Below are 17,339 nucleotides of genomic sequence, written 5' to 3' on the forward strand. Positions count from 1 at the left end.
GATATATGGTTAGTCCAAGAACCATATAGAGGATCAGCCATGAATGGAGAAGCATGTACAAGAAGCAGTGTGGCTGATAACTTCTGTTCCATGTTTTTTTATAGTTCATACTCACCATCAAAATTTAGACTATTTTCCTCTATATCATGGGACAGTATTTACAAATGCCCACTTATATTTTATACCCCAACTCCATCCTGGCCAAAGATCGTCAGCTAGTCAAAAGAATCTCTACAGCAATACACTTGGACACTGCAGACATCTTGTCTACAAATTCCAGTGCTGAAATGCTATTAATTTGGTGGAACAGTGACCATCTCATCCATCAAAACTCTAAGACTCAGTGACTTTTCCTGAGAGAAATCTCAGGGATTGGCCAATGGCCTCATCAGGTTTGGGAGTAGCAGGAGAAGAAGACTTGAAGGTTACATTAATTCTTCAGCACCATTGGCGAGCAGCATTGAAAGAATAATAACAAACGTAATGAGTCGTTCAAAATATGTCGTGTTTTTGTTTGACACAAATCTCCATTCAATTCCCTTCATCTAAACCCATCAATGACTCTTTTCTCTTCTATCCAGTTCAAGATGAAATTTCCCACCAGCTGTACTAAAAAAAAATTGCCTTTGAAGTATGTTGGAGAATTACCATGTGGAACCCAAATATAAGCTGACACGATGATTTGTATTTTGTTGTTTCTGATTGTCAAACAATGGATGGTTAGCTTTTATATTTTGCCATTGAAAGAAATTTAACGTTTCAAAGTGACATTAATTGAAACATTTATTTCACTCTGGAGTTTAGCTTCACTCCAGTTAACTAGGATCAAGTTATATTGAAAACAATTCAGGTTTGATGCAAATAGTATTTCTGCCAGCCCTGCACTTTAATCCAAGCCCCAAGCTTTCAGCCCTGTTGTCCAAAAGATTAAGATATAGCTGATAGGCTAGAAAGAGGTAGAAGTTTTATTCTCTACACGAGTAGGTATCTCTCTTCCTGGCTGCAGTAAGCATGGTCAAAGTCAATATTCTTTAATTGTCATGTAATAAAAAAGAAAATGTAATATTACATTTTATTTCAACATTTATATAATGCACAGGTATTGAAATGCATCAGACTACTGCTAGTGTCGTCAGCATGTGGAAGAGAATGGGGTAGCAACAAAGAATCGAGGGAAATGACAAAAATAAGCAATGGGTTGATGCTTCAGCCATCAAAATCTTTAATTTTGTAGAGGATTTTCAAAGGTGCTCAGCATTTGTTTCACAAATTGCAAACTACTTCTAAATGCACAAAGCCAATGACATTTTTAACTGGTCATGGTTTCTCTTAGAGTTTCAGATACAGCAATAAAACATTCTTAAACCTACTGATCCAAACATAGCATTTTGCATAGACTGTCAGGACCAAAACATCAATTATGACTGGAATATATTCTAACAAAAAAGATGATTATTATGCTGACCGCCAACCCTCCACAATATAATCTATATCTGCTGTTCCTGTAATAAGGAATACTGGACAACCAGTGCTGTCTGCTTGGTTCTTGGTATTCCTGATGAAGGATTTTCAGCCTAAAACATCATGGACTGTCTCTAGCTTTCCACAGATGCTGCCTGAATCTGCTGAGTTCCTCTAGCACCCTGTGCATTGCTGGGTACTCAACAGGTTATATTAACAAGTATCAGTGCCATTTAATGCTAAAATGTGACAGTAGCATATTTCTTAATTATCAGATCTAATTTAGAGTCAGAAGATAACATCCATACAAGCATTACTTAAAGCAGTAGTTTTATTGGAAGCCAAAGTCAATGAATAATTCAGGTGAATTGTAGTTGTGTGTAAATTTTCAGTATATGCTCCAAGTAGACACGAGTATTTAACAGAAATTACTCTCAAGAATTTAAAGACTGAACAATGTAATGAATGTGGATGATCACAACACAGTATATATATGTTTTCACAATTCCTTTAGCATGAGGGAGTGTAAAGCAATATTGCAACTATTGGATAAGCTCATCCTCCATTAGATTAACCTGATTACTAACTTGTCCCACCACCCTGCAGTTGCTATGATTACCGTATATTTTGGCATATAAGTAGAGTTATGAAACCCCAAAAAATCTTTCAAAATGGAGGTTGACTTATACGCCGGATATATTATTGAGACCTTAAATTCAGCTCAAAATCAAATCCGCGCTGATCCGACGTATAAGTCAATCCACGAAAAACTGATTCGGCGAGTAAGTCAGCCCTTGAAAAACAAAAACAAAAATTCCAGTTCTGATCTGTCTGCTGAAGATTTTCCATGATATGTTAATAAATTCTCAGAGTGAATCTTGAAGTTTCAGCCTTTGAGTTAATTTCCACAACACTTACAAAACTGAAACAAGCAACTTTTCCCAACTTGTCCACTGATTAAATTGTTCATCTGAACTAGTTCCACTTGCTTGCATCAGCTCAAATCTCTCTAAACCATTTTTATCCACGCACCTCTATAAATGTTTCTTAAACATTACAATTGTTCCTGCCTGTACAACTTCTTTTGGCCAAGCTTTTGCAGGACAGGATAATACAGCAGCTTGGAAAAGAACTTGAATGAAGCCAACACCAAGAATTGGTGTTAAATTTTGTACCCAACAATATAGCATCTAGTTTGACCTCTTGAGAAACATGGAGTGTTTAAAAGTGGATTCAGAATCAGCTGGGGTGCTCCAATGGAATGTGTTGTTGGAATGTGACTATGACAGCCCTGGTCAACCTTTGGATCACGTAACAATATTCTGCTAACTTCACAATTTGACAAAGACTTTGCTGAACTATGCTTCAATTTATTATGAGGTATTAGTCTTATTAATTAAGCTTATATCTGTCTTAATATTCTTGTACCAATGAAGCAAACAAACGAAGGAGCAACTTTAAGTTGTATTCTAATTGCACATGATCAAATCTATTAAGAATGATTCTGCAATCATGTTTTCAAAGAGAAGTTGTTCTCAGGGAGGTGGGCAGAGCAATGTCACAGTTTCTGATACATATTCCCCTGGGCTATACCCTGCCAAAAAGAACTCTGACAAGTCCAGAATAATGTCCTTATTGTTCATTTAAAATTTAAAACTGGGTGAATAATTTTGCAACTATCTGAAGTAATTCAGGAACTGTGTCCAAGTTATACTCCTTACACCTAATGGGTCCAACCATCCAGTCGACTACCATTGGCTCTGCATGGTCTTTAAATGGCCCGTTGAGGGAGTCGACGGCAGTTTTAGTTGATGTCAGTGGCTACTAATTGGCAGCGGCCAAGAGGGGTGGCAGACTCCTGGGAAGCAGAGGATGATAAAGTAACGCCCTGTCTGAGAGGAGAAGCGAGGAGACAACCTGCGGGAACGATGACCATAGCGGTGGACCAGTGAGGGGACTCTGGAGCTGAGGGACCAGTGCATGTGGCGAGCTGCTGACGACTCAAGGCAAGGAACCTATGGAAGCTGTGGTCTGCTGGAGACTGCTATTGGGAGATTTCTGCTGGGGCTGTGGACTGCTGGAGACTGGCTTGAACTGGTTGGAGGGGTTTCAGAACTGGGATGCGAGGAGGTGCTGAGAGTGGTGAAGGGTTCCTGACCATATTAAAGGTTCACATTTGGAACTTGGGCAACCCAATGGTTTGGACTCTTCTCTGTGTGACTGTGGGGGCTGTGGAAACTCTGGAGGCAAATCTATGGGAACTCAGTGACTCTGGGGGACTCCCTCTCTGACTGCAAGTCTGTAAGGGACACTTAGGCAATTCCTGCAGCTGGCAAATCTGTCTGCCTTGCAGCAGGCAAAAAGAAATTTCATGTAATATGATATTGTTTTATTACCATGATAATAAATTGAATTTTTGATCTTGATCTTGAGAACATTAGTATCTTCTTGAGGTACTGTATAATAGAACGTTTGGAAAATCCTGTTTTGCCAGTTTTATTATTCTAAGTCTGTATATATCAGCACTGAGAGCAGTTGAATGGAAGTAGGAATTCAAAAAAATTTGATAAATTCACATTCTGTGTTCAGAACTATTGGATATTTTGATTTAGTAGAAAATTAGCAGGGATTTTGTGACATTTATTGTGGTTTATAGATATATTTCACAAGTCCAATTTCTCTCATTTCAGAATAACGTATAGAATATTTTTGTTATATTGCAGTTTATTAAATTCATCTAGATCGAATGCATTACCATTTTTAAAGCAAAGCTAATTTATTTTTAAATGAGAGTCAAAACAACAATTTTTTTCACTATCAACAATTTACATTATATGGTTTATGGAGTCCCTTTAGAATCACTGACCAATTTTGTCCACTTTCTGTATAGGAAAATTGAATCAGAAGCAATAAGGAGTCTATAATTTTCCTAATGCGGAAAGTTAAAGATTTATACCAATCAATTTGAAGTCCTTTGTTCCCAGTGGTTTTCTTTCAATTGACTATAATGCAGTGCATCCTGAACCCTCATTTCAAAATGAAGTTTCATTAACCATATCTTAATTTCAACAAAAATAAGAAAGTACATATTTTATTACAGAACAGCTCATTAATTAATAGAATTTGAAAACTGTTTACTACAAGAGGTACTGGATAACATCTTTCATTGGCAAGAGCAGCAGAGAGACACAAATGCTCCTCTAATACTCCACCATTTCTCTGAGTTACCTGATAATAACCATATAACAATTATAGTTCGGAAACAGGCCATCTCGACCCTCTAGTCCATACCGATTTAAGTGATCTCCTCTAATCTTGGTGAGATTCTGTATAAATTGTTGGTGTTAAAAAGAAGCAAGAAATAGTTTCTGGAAAATCCTGATGTCTGGTCATAGATTAACACTTCAACATTTAGAAGGCTACATCTACCTCACTTGTATGGTTAGAAGGTATTCATGTATTGTTACGAGCCAGAGGATCCCAAAACCCAGCAGCAATAGATATTCACCAAGACAAATGGTTACTTAAACAAAAGTTGCTTTTAATTATCTTTAAACATGAAAACAGAATCACACTTTATAACTTATCACTATTGACTTAACTAACCTAACTTAACTCCCTTCTAATTCTAAGCGCACATGTATGTAATGTGTGTGTAAGTTCAGAAGAGTTCTTTGATTCACAGCCCAATCTCAGTTCTCATTCCTCCAAGTTCACTGGTTGCAGGCAATTCTTATACTGTGCACAGAATTTAACATTTATAAAGTTCACCAGGTTTTGGTGCTTGAAAGGTTACCACTTAGAAAGGTTCTTGTCGGTTTTCAGAGAGAGAGATTTGTTGTATGCTGACACCCGCAACTATTCATTTTTAGTGCTGCTGACTATAAAACTGTAGAACTGATCTCTCTCTGAGAGAAAAAAAAAGCCTGTTTTACTCTCACTGCATCCAAAACTACATGACCCTCCTAGAACAGCAGGTTCCACTCCAGAGATGAATGTGACTCCATCAAGCTCTTTCATCTGTTGCCTTTTTGTAAACAACAATCCATTAGTGAAGTCTCGGGCACTCTTCAAAGCTTTTGCAAAGGATCTTGGCGCCAACATGTCTAGAATGAACAAAGATCTGTTTTAAAGTGTTTGTATGTGATCTACACTAAAAACCCTATTTATCTCCCAAAAACATATCTATATTCTAACATCGTATGCTTAATGATTATAGTAATGAATATCTTGTCAAATACATTGTGCAATGTACACCTAAATTCTCATTTGCTGCAGCTGAGCACATACTTCAAAAAAATAAAACAACTACATTAGTATACATTAAATTAAAGAGAGATTAAAAAAAAATAGATAGATAGTATTCAGTTATCATGCTGGAAAAAATGGTGTTACGACAAGCAAACATACGTTTTTGTGGTGTTAGAATATTTTATGGTTAGTGTAACATGGGAAGGTTTAAGAACCTGATGGCCAGTGGAAAGAAACTGTTCTTGAACCTTAGAGGTACTAGACATAAAGTGTTTATAGTGAGAATGTTTAGTGTTTGGAGGTGTATTTGTATCTGCAAAACCATGTGCAGATGTCCTAAGGCTGTGCAGCAGTCAGGTAACCAATTGTGTTCAATCCCTTTGCCACTGGGTCTGCAGTAGCTGATGAGATAGTCACCCACTATTAAAAGAACTCACACCACAAGCATCAGGCACTTGAAACAAGATTAGAAAAAAATATCCTTGATTCAGAGGAATTACCTAAGAAGATGAAGAACAAAGAGATAAGATGTTTAAAGAGGTTATTCAGTAAGCTACCTCAATTCCCCAAGCCTACTGCCATGTCTTACGTTTGTTATGCTGCAGACCAGCAGCAATAGAAATTCACCAAGGCAGTGTTATTGTTTTTCTTTTAAAACACTATATTTATTAATAACTACTAATAATATAACACATTAATCAAATCAAAACCAACTATGTGCAAATGTATGTGTGTGTGGGATACCCAAACCATTAGGCTGAATACTTTTAAACCGAGGCACAGAAGTAATCACAAAGGAGATGGGAGAGACTAAGTGACTGGACTGCCAAAAACTAACAAAATCTTGTTGAGTTTCTTCCAGTGAAATATCCTTTTGTACAAACATTTGTCACAACTCCCCTTTTTCTTATGTAGGGGAAATAAGATGCATGACTTCCACGATGCTTCCAAAACCCAGCTATGGGTCAATCAAAGTGTGGGGTTCAATCATGTCCCTGACAGGGAGAATCAACCGAATTGACAATTATCAAACAGAATCATTCCTACTCCATGTTTGATGAGATGGCGGCTGATCAAAAAAGTGCTGTTCCTTCAGGGTTCCACACACAAGTCTCTCTCACCACCTGGAAAAAGCACCCAATGTCCTTTCTCTTCTTCAAATTCGTGAATTTGGGGATGGCCTGTACTAGCTGATACCACCCAGTCTCTTCAATGCAGTGAATGGTTGCAGCCTGTACTAGCCTTTAAAGTGATACTCACACTAAATGAAACAGGAGCTCATAATACATGATAGAACTAGGAAACAAGATATGGCATCAAACGGGAATCAACTTTTTTATAAAGTAGACGTGGAAAAGAAAATGCAGTTGGTTAGCATAAACAGTTCAGAAAGGATTGATAAAAAGTGCCTCACTCCACATTTCTCTCCACATTCTTTTCTCATCCCAGTACCAAAACCTTTGACCTTGAATGTTAGTCATCAATTATATTGGAACAATCAAAAAAAACCCATTGCTACCAACAGAAAATGGTATAGAAATGACAGAATTTTAATGGTTGTTTCTCGATTTTTAGACAATCTAAACAGCTCATTAGTTCTTCATTATGTGTATTTATGAACTCAAATCATCAGGTCAGTTTATGCCAGAAGATTTAATGCAGACAAGATTATAAAAAGAAACAAATTTATGCTTCAAGTGCTGCATTAGCTGCACTTCAATTCATTGTTTGGTACAGGAACAGACATTTTGGAAATAGTTCAAAAATTCCAAAAAAAATGTCAATATCTAGATATTCTGGGGGGTGGGGGGGGGGGGGCAGAAATAGCTAATGTTATGCTGATTGCAATGAGGAAGGGAGTCATTACTGTTGGATATTTCACCCATTCCCACCCATCAGCATTGCAAAAATGCCATTTCACACTCTAACTCACATCATTTTCATGAAATTGCTGCATCTGTATGTTAATTGCTCATTAAACTCATTAAACTTCACAATCTTCAATCTGAGGCACCTGCAAGCTCACACCAAGACACAAGAGAAACTTGTCCGTGAACTACTCTTTGCAGATGATGCCGCTTTAGTTGCCCATTCAGAGCCAGCTCTTCAGCGCTTGACGTCCTGCTTTGCGGAAACTGCCAAAATGTTTGGCCTGGAAGTCAGCCTGAAGAAAACTGAGGTCCTCCATCAGCCAGCTCCCCACCATGACTACCAGCCCCCCCACATCTCCATCGGGCACACAAAACTCAAAACGGTCAACCAGTTTACCTATCTCGGCTGCACCATTTCATCAGATGCAAGGATCGACAATGAGATAGACAACAGACTCGCCAAGGCAAATAGCGCCTTTGGAAGACTACACAAAAGAGTCTGGAAATACAACCAACTGAAAAACCTCACAAAGATAAGCGTATACAGAGCCGTTGTCATACCCACACTCCTGTTCGGCTCCGAATCATGGGTCCTCTACCGGCACCACCTACGGCTCCTAGAACGCTTCCACCAGCGTTGTCTCCGCTCCATCCTCAACATCCATTGGAGGGCTCACACCCCTAACGTCGAGGTACTCGAGATGGCAGAGGTCGACAGCATCGAGTCCACGCTGCTGAAGATCCAGCTGCGCTGGATGGGTCACGTCTCCAGAATGGAGGACCATCGCCTTCCCAAGATCGTATTATATGGCGAGCTCTCCACTGGCCACCGTGACAGAGGTGCACCAAAGAAAAGGTACAAGGACTGCCTAAAGAAATCTCTTGGTGCCTGCCACATTGACCACCGCCAGTGGGCTGATAACGCCTCAAACCGTGCATCTTGGCGCCTCACAGTTTGGCGGGCAGCAGCCTCCTTTGAAGAAGACCGCAGAGCCCACCTCACTGACAAAAGGCAAAGGAGGAAAAACCCAACACCCAACCCCAACCAACCAATTTTCCCTTGCAACCGCTGCAATCGTGTCTGCCTGTCCCGCATCGGACTGGTCAGCCACAAACGAGCCTGCAGCTGACGTGGACTTTTTTACCCCCTCCATAAATCTTCGTCCGCGAAGCCAAGCCAAAGAAAGAGAAACTTGACACAGAAATACTCCTGTAATTAAGTGTAAATATCATTTTAATAACATGCTAACTATCAATAACTGCCAATCAGCTCCGCTCGGAAAGTGAACAGTTACTGTGTATATGCTCTCTTTCTTTCAATACATAAACGGTTCTATGTGAATGCTAGATGTAAAACAGTTCAATGCGAGTTTAAATATGGAGTTCTGCCAAAACCTACGAACCTTTAAAATATCCTTCTGCCTCATTTAATTTTATCACTTTCAATCCATTTTTTCCAACCTTCTCTTATTTTCTCTATATCGGATTAAGCAATGGACCAGATTATAATTCTAGCAGAAAGTTGGCAAAGGGAATCAAACATTCATTATGTTTACACTTGGCCATAAAACTTTGATGGGATTTTGCACTGGAATTTATTGCAAAACGGACGAAAAGCAAAACATGATAATCATGTGCTTGTTCAAATATTGAATTAAAAGACAAATCAAGTGCAGGGGACAATATAATGACCAGGTTTTCCAACTGAGCTAGTTCCATTTGGTTCATATCCTCTAAACCAGGGTTTCCCAACCAGGGGTGCGAGATAGCATTTCAGTTTTTTTGTTTATATTAAGGTTACTGTCCTATATAATCAAGATAAAAATAAAGTCCAAATTAAAGATGGGGATGTCCTCTTTTTTTCTCTATTCAATAGAATGACCTGAGTGTATCTATTCAAGGGAAAAACAAACATATTGAAATGCTGCGAAAAGTTAAATGCTTTCAAAGAAAGGTTACATCTTTGGTGTCGACGAGTTAAAAGAGGGAATCTTTCAAATTTTCCATCACTCAAAGAAATGACGATGAGTCCCAAATTCCAAGTGTGTGTGAAGAAATTGTGGATCATTTGGAAATACTATCAAAGTCATTTGATGGATATTTTGGAGGAGGAGAACTGGAAACTTCTGAAGAATGGATTATAAATCCATACTCATTCAACTTGGATAATATGTTGGATGATGAAGAGCTGAAGGAAGATCTTATTGAACTGCACACAAATCGTGTTCTTGAAATACAGTTTGAAAGCAAAACTTTGGAACAATATTGGTGTTCGGCAATGGACATGTTTCCAAGACTTTGTGAAAAAGCACTAACTGTGCTCATCCCATTCGCGACGACATACTTATGCGAGCCTTGATTTAGTGCCCTTTTGTCAATCAAGACAAAATCTAGAAATTGCTTGGGTGCCCAGGCAGACATGCTGATTGCTATCAGGAACAAAGTGCCACGTTTTGAAAAACTCTTAAGCAATAAACAGGAACAAAAGAGTCATTAAATTTAAATTGGCTTATGAACATTTGAACATTAGTTCTTTAATTTTTTAAAAGAAATTTCATGCATGGATGAAAATTTAATTTTTTTTGTAGGGTTTATGCAACTTTTAATTTGTTGTAATATTTTTTTCTTTTCCATAGGTTTCATTTTTGCTTATATATTATTAAAAATTGATTATACAAATTTGTTTTGGTCACCTTCACATTTATTCTTAAATAAATTATTACTTTAAGGGGTGCGAGAACATATTAAAATTTTTTAGGGGTGCGGGGCATAAAAAAGGTTGGTAACCACTGTTCTAAACCTTTGCTATCCAAATACATGTCAGGATCGCATCCACGTGTGTCCCAGCTGTCTCGTTTTTCCTATTCATTCAAGCCAGCCAGTCCTGGATACATTTCCAGTAACAGTCCTAGTAACATTCTCGCAAAATCTTTTCTGCATCCTTTCCATCTTTATGATATCTTACCTGCAGCTGAGTGACCTGCAATACTCGTGTGCACAATATTCCTGTGCACACTACTCCGAGTGCTGTCTCTAGTACAGCTTGTACTGGTGCAACATCGCATCCCAGCTCCTGTACTCAATGTCCTGACCAATGTTGGCAAGCACGTCAAACACCCTCTTCACCACCTTATCTACCTAAGCGCCTCTTCTTCGACACTCGCCAGGGGCCTTCTATTAATTGTGCAAATTCTCCCATGGTTTACCTAGCAAAGTGCAACACCTTAGAGCTGTCCAAGTTAAATTCTATTTGCCATTCTTTGGTGGATGATCCCAGCTCATCTGGATCCAGTTGCAATCTCAGATAACCTTCCTCACTGCCACTGTACCATCAACTTTGGTCTCATCCACAAACTTACTATCCTCGCTAACTACCCTGTCATCCACATTGTTAACATGTGTAGATGATGAACAACAGGGGACTCAGCACCAATCACTGTGGTGCACCTCTGGTCACGGACCTCCAATAACAACCATCCTCTATCATCCTCTGACTTGTACTATTAACCTAATTTTGCATCAAATTAGCTGGTCACCCTCTATCCCATGCAATCTGACCTTTCGGAAGTTTTTCAAAAGGCTTGCTGAAGCCTTTCATCAATCAATTTATTAATAAATTTTCAACTAAAATCGCGTGCAAATGATAACATTTTATTTTATTTACAGCTCAGCCAAGAGGCAAATGCAATGAACCTAATACTGCAGCATAATTATTTCATGTAGAAGTAACGTTTTTAAAAATGGGCAATTTTTCATTGCATTAATATAAATAACGCCTCAAACCGTGCATCTTGGCGCCTCACAGTTTGGCGGGCAGCAACCTCCTTTGAAGAAGACCGCAGAGCCCACCTCACTGACAAAAGGCAAAGGAGGAAAAACCCAACACCCAACCCCAACCAACCAATTTTCCCCTGCAACCGCTGCAACCGTGTCTGCCTGTCCCGCATCGGACTTGTCAGCCACAAACGAGCCTGCAGCTGACGTGGACTTTTACCCCCTCCATAAATCTTCGTCCGCGAAGCCAAGCCAAAGAAGAAGAATATAAATTTGAGTTCTTAAATCTGACTTTTGTAATTATAGTTAAAATTATTTTTGTAATTATATAATGGCTTATAATTACGAAAATTACATTGATAAGGGTGCAGATTAGCTCCAGCTGAAAAACAAAATTCTTGTTTGTTACTTTGCTCAGTGCCTGCAAGTCAAAGTGAACAAAACTACAACAGAAGCAAGGTGTTTCTCCATGGGGAGAAGCTGGTGAAAGAGATCTATTTTTAAGAACGAATGAGGTAATCGTAAGCAGCCTAGTGTTATGTGCTTAATGCAAAGTCTGATTCAAGACTGAAACCTAAATCTACCAAAAAAAAACTTGGAGATATGCATGCCAATCCTGATTTCACTGACTTGAATGCAAATCTGGTCCATTCACCTGCAGTTCTTGTTCCTCCCAATCTGATTAAATACATTATCCCACGAGTCTATAAGCCTTAATGTAAATTAGATGCAAAAAAAATGAACATTGCACTTTTCTTTCAATCTTATCGAAAAGGAAGTCATTCTTTTTGTCTACAACTGAAGCTATAGCTTGTTAATTACTTTATTATCTCCTTTGAGTATTACACCCTTCAAATAACTGCAGTTTAATTTCACTGCAGGAGAGCACTCAGAGGTGTTGACACAAGCACACTTTGGCAACTGCTGGTACATAATTGGTTTAGAAAAGAGGGAATACCTACAGAGAACCAATGGTCAGAGGAATTAGATATACCATAATAAACTGGGCTGCAAACTCCATAATATGCTCCAGTAAGATGTGTTTCTTATTCAATCTGCTTTTACTGTTTTTCAAAGTCAGGAGGTTGTGGCACAAACTCCACTCTAGGGTCATAAAAACAATATCTATGCTGACACTCCAGCACAGCAGACTGATCTGCAGAGATTTTTAAAAAAACTTGAAATAGTAATTTATGCTTATTTTGAAGAGAGCCCAATTTCTTGTAATATTTTTCATTCTCTACATTAATGTTTCCTAACTCCCTGAATTCTGTCATGCTCTGTTTTTGATTTTACAATGCAGGTATACCCTGCTTTACAAAACTGTAATGTTCCTACGGAACCTTCCTTAAGCCAAAATGGTGGAAAGCAAAGAACCATTGATTTCGATGGGAAGCAAATTTAAAAAAAAACTTTATTTATTTGTTCAAAAAACAAATAAGATATGACATATACAACCATAAACATGAATGCTATTTTTTATATATAAAAAAAAAGAAAAGAAAAGAACCCCCCCTTCAGCCAACGATGGGAAGCAAATTTGAGCATTGCAGACCTCCCCCCTCAAAAATCATACCCAATAACACATAAAACCTAAAATAACACTGCCTTATGGTAAAAGCAGGAATTATGTGATAAATTCACAGCCTACATAAAGTAGAAATAATGTATGTACAGTGTAGTTAGGCTGAGTCTTTGGACGTTGGAGTGGTGGGAGGTACAGGAGACTAGGGTGTAGGAGGGACAGGAAGAGGGTCATATATTGACATCTCATCATAGTTTCCGGGGAAGGAGTTACTCGTGGTGTGTGCACAGCCTCTATAAAGGCTCACTGCTTTCGCCGCATTATTTTGTAAAAGCGAAAATCCTTTAGTAAAAGTGAACACAGGTTTCTTCATAAAAGCGAGTACGTATTTGTAAAACCTGTACCTATATACCCATACTTGGACACAGCAGGTTGTTACTGGTCTTGCCATTTGGAGAAGACTCACAAGTGGAAGGAAAGATCTACACAATATTAGTTTGAGGAAAAGCATATTATAATAACACAAAAATTATGATGTTGATTCACTTTATTGTCATTGTAGCTGTAAAGCAGCTAATGAAATACCATCAGCATCGACCAGAAGTTAAAAAAATAGTGCTATATACAGTACAATAAAACATGTTCAATTAAAACCGACAACACTATTCTACAATGCCCTGTTAAAAAGTACTAATGTTACAATGTGAGCGCAGGACCACTCAGCCCCCCGATTCAGTGTTCAACATAGTCACAGCTTCATAAAAAAAAGCCCTTTTTGAGCCTACTCATATATGAGCAAAGGCTTCTGTAACATCTGCCCGATGGGAGAAGAGTGAATAGTCCATGATTCGGGTGTGTCGTATCTTTGATAATGTTTCTCATTCTGCTCAGACATTCTTCCCTGTAGATGTTTTCAATGATAGGCAATTGGATGCCAATAATCAGTTGGGCAGTTTTCATTACCCGCCTTGCGATCTTGTACAATACAATTCCTGTACCACACTGAAATACCATATGTTAGCTTGCTCTCAATTGTGCATCTGTAGAAATCCAACAGTATCTGGGACAGAGGTAGATCTTTCTTGTGCTCCTCAAAGAATAAAGACACCATGTGCTTTTTTAATTAGAATTGAAGAATTCAGGGACCAAGTGAGATCTTCAGCGATATGGATGCTTGGGAATTTAAAGCTTGGTAAACGTTCCACCACTATTCCATTAATGTAGACATGGATGTGTACAAGATGGATGTGGATGTGGACAAAGTCGTGGTGTGACTGTGGTCACAGTAGCAGCCGCTCTGAATCCCAGGACTGCTGTAACTAACAAGTAGACATGCCATGCACAAACCTGGATTCGATAAGAGTTTTTGGTGAAATGCAGTGAGTCTGGGACTGCAATTTGGCTTGTCAAACAATGAGGAGATCGCTGAGATGAAGCCCCAAGGTTTGCAGTTCAACGGTTGTGGAGTGAGGCCTACTGAAGAGATCAAGCATGGTGATGTGGCCTTGGCCTTCTAGTAATGCCTGCTTCGATGGTTGTGGAAATGGTGCAACATGGCAGAGACAGAAGTGATGTCCTGATATGACTGGAGCAGTGGAACAGTGGAGAAATCCCAAAAGATATGTTAATCGTGGTCAATGTCCACTTGAGGTGCGCGGCCGCAAGGCATTCAGATCATCCAACGACAGGGATGTGGGGGGGGGTTTGAGGTGAACTGTTGCTCTGCCACTTTGAGAAACTGTGACTTGGTTGTACTTTCCCCTTTGAATCTGGCAGACGGTAACATTTAAGTCCTGCTGACATTGGTAAACCAGCCTTAAGATGGCTGTGGATGGACATTTTGTAACATCAAGCAAAATTGCCATGGGGCTTAAGTTGTGTTCACTGCTGGTTCATTGAAGTCTTGTGTTTGTAGCACTGTTGTTCATTTGAAATTGGGAAGTCGTTCATTGCTGAGATCAGGAGGAACAGGTTAGGGTTTAAATAATTAATGTTCTAAGTTGGAAAATCTGTAAAAAGATGGCCATGCTGGTATATTTTGGCTGCCTGTTGTCGTTGAGATAGTAACCAATTTATTCCCAATTGCATGTTCAGCGCTTTGGATCAACATGCATTGTGTTAAATGTGCTATATAAATAAATTACTACTACTACTAGTACATTTAAATCGGGATGTGAGTGTGGCTTCTGGCATGCCTGAAGTCCATGATGATCTCTCTGATCTTCTGAATGTTGAGTGTCAAGTTGTAATCGACACGCAACAAGGCCAGATGCTGAACCTCATCCCTATAGGACATTTTATCATCTCCTTTAATCAGGATTACCATTGTGATGTCATCTGTGAACATGATTATTAAATTTGTACTGTACATAGGAATGCAGTTGGTGGTAAAAAGGGAATACAGGGAACTCAACACACAACCCTGGGACATGCCAGGTAAGAATGGAAGAGAAAATATTGCCCAGCTTAACAGATTGAGGTCTGTTAGTTAGGAAGTCCAAAATCCAATTACAAGGGATGGGCTGTTATCATGTAGACAAAGTTTGGTTATCAGCTTAGGTGTTACAAAAGTGTTGAAAACCGAGCTACATTTGAGGAACAGCATTCTAATATAGGAATTAGAGCTGTCCAAATGAGTCAAAGCAGAGTGAAGTACAGTTGAAATGACATCGTCAGTTGACCTGTTAGTATGGTAGGCGAATTGATGAGAATCCACAGTGGCAGGCAAACAGGATTTCAGGTGAGATAAGACCAACCTCTCAAAACATTTTGTGATGATGCGGGTAAGTGCATCTAGATGGTAATCATTTAGACTCATAGTGGTCGAGTTCTTTGGCACAGGCACAATGATAGCAGTCTTAAAGCTCGTTGGACAACTGCCTGGGCTAGGACCAGTCGCCTTGTGTATGTTCACCCTACTCAGGGTGGCCCATACATCAATGATGGAGGTTGAGAGAGGTATTTCTTCAGGTAAAAGATCCACCTTGAAAGTGACCTCCCTATTCTCTTGGCCAAAGCGAGCGTAAAGATAGTTAAACTCATCAGATAAGGAGTCATAACTTGAAGGAGGCGCAATACTAGATGATTTATAGTCTGTGATAATCTGCATGCCCTGCACCATGCGCCAAGAGTCTGAGAGGATATGAAATGCTCTTCGATCTTTTGTTTATATGTATATTTAGCCCGAGAGATACCCCTCCTAAAGTTGGTCCTAGCTAATCTATGTTTCCCTGACTCCAGATCTGAAGGCTCTTTGAGCAAACAGCAAACCTCATTGCTCGTCCATGGTTTTTGATGAGCAATTATTTTTATTTTCTTGTGTGTTGTCACTCCATCCAGACACCTGTTGATATAGTCAAGTACAGAGTTGGTATATAAATCGATATCAATCTGAGAATCTACTGTAGCACGAGCAGCAAACACACTCCAGTCTGTATGTTGAAAATATTGTTGAAGAACAAAGTCAGCAGGCCTCCAGCTAGATCTTAATAGTCTCAATTTAATGACTGGGTGGTACTTGGGGAACATAAACAATGAGAGACGGTCAGACTGACTCAAATGAGGGAGGGTAAGCATCAGCCACGTCTGTATAAACCTGACCTAAGATTTTATTGCCTCTTGTAATATGTATTACATTTTGATGGAATCTTGGAAGCACTAGTACATAGGTTATAGTGATTAAAGTCTCCACCCACAATAAAGGCTCCATCTGGATGTACTATCTGCAACTTGCTGATAGCACCACTGAGGTCTTTCAAGGCTACTTTAGCATTTGCATCCGGAGGTACATAACCTGCCACAGCAATGATACACGTAAACTCTCTTGATAGATAAAAATGCCTGCACTTAATGATCAGGTATTCCAGATCTACAGAGCAATGAGTATCACCAATGATAGAGTTAGTGCACCATAATCGATTTACATAGATACACAACTCACTTGCTTTGCTTTTTACTGTCGCTACCACTATTCTGTTAGCCCTGAAAACCGTTCGACCTTCCAATTCCACCACCTAATGTCTGGTACACCGCTATTAAGCCATGTTTCCATGAAAAACATCACATTACAGTCTGTAAGCCTTCTCTGTGTGAGGAGCCGGGTCTTCAATTCATCCAGATTGTTCAACGGAGACCAAGCACTAATAAGGAAAAATTCTCAAGTAACAGCAGCCTGGGTGGTTTTAGTCATAACCTGGCACTCAGGCCTCCATGCTTTCCCATTCATTACTTATGATCTTGACACTGAACCCTTCCAGTTGGGGTGAATTTAACACAAGTCCGTGGTATCTGTTCTGGCTCTGGGCGGGGGTGGGGGTGGCAGGGTTTGATCAAAATTAAGTGAGCTTCATCATTGATCCAAATCTACATCACTGCAACACTGATAAACTTCCAAAAGTGTCTGCCTGCTGTAGCTGTAATATGTATAGTTAAATCAAACAAACACACAGAACACAAGC

General features: G+C 39.2%; 1 protein-coding gene and 1 long non-coding RNA gene across 4 annotated transcripts in view; one reads left to right on the forward strand and one right to left on the reverse strand.

The window, feature by feature from the left end:
- The window catches only part of xkr4 (XK related 4), a 233,081-nt gene that overhangs the window by 77,109 nt on the left and 138,633 nt on the right, over positions 1-17,339 (reverse strand). The gene's annotated exons all lie outside the window — the stretch shown is intronic.
- The window catches only part of LOC138752738 (uncharacterized), a 34,886-nt gene continuing 32,803 nt past the window's right edge, over positions 15,257-17,339 (forward strand). The window contains exon 1 of the long non-coding RNA XR_011350886.1: positions 15,257-15,318. This is a non-coding gene — a long non-coding RNA (uncharacterized lncRNA). The remainder of the gene's footprint in view (positions 15,319-17,339) is intronic.

The sequence above is a fragment of the Narcine bancroftii genome, chromosome 2, assembly GCF_036971445.1.
Source record: "Narcine bancroftii isolate sNarBan1 chromosome 2, sNarBan1.hap1, whole genome shotgun sequence".
Lineage (NCBI taxonomy): Eukaryota > Metazoa > Chordata > Chondrichthyes > Torpediniformes > Narcinidae > Narcine > Narcine bancroftii.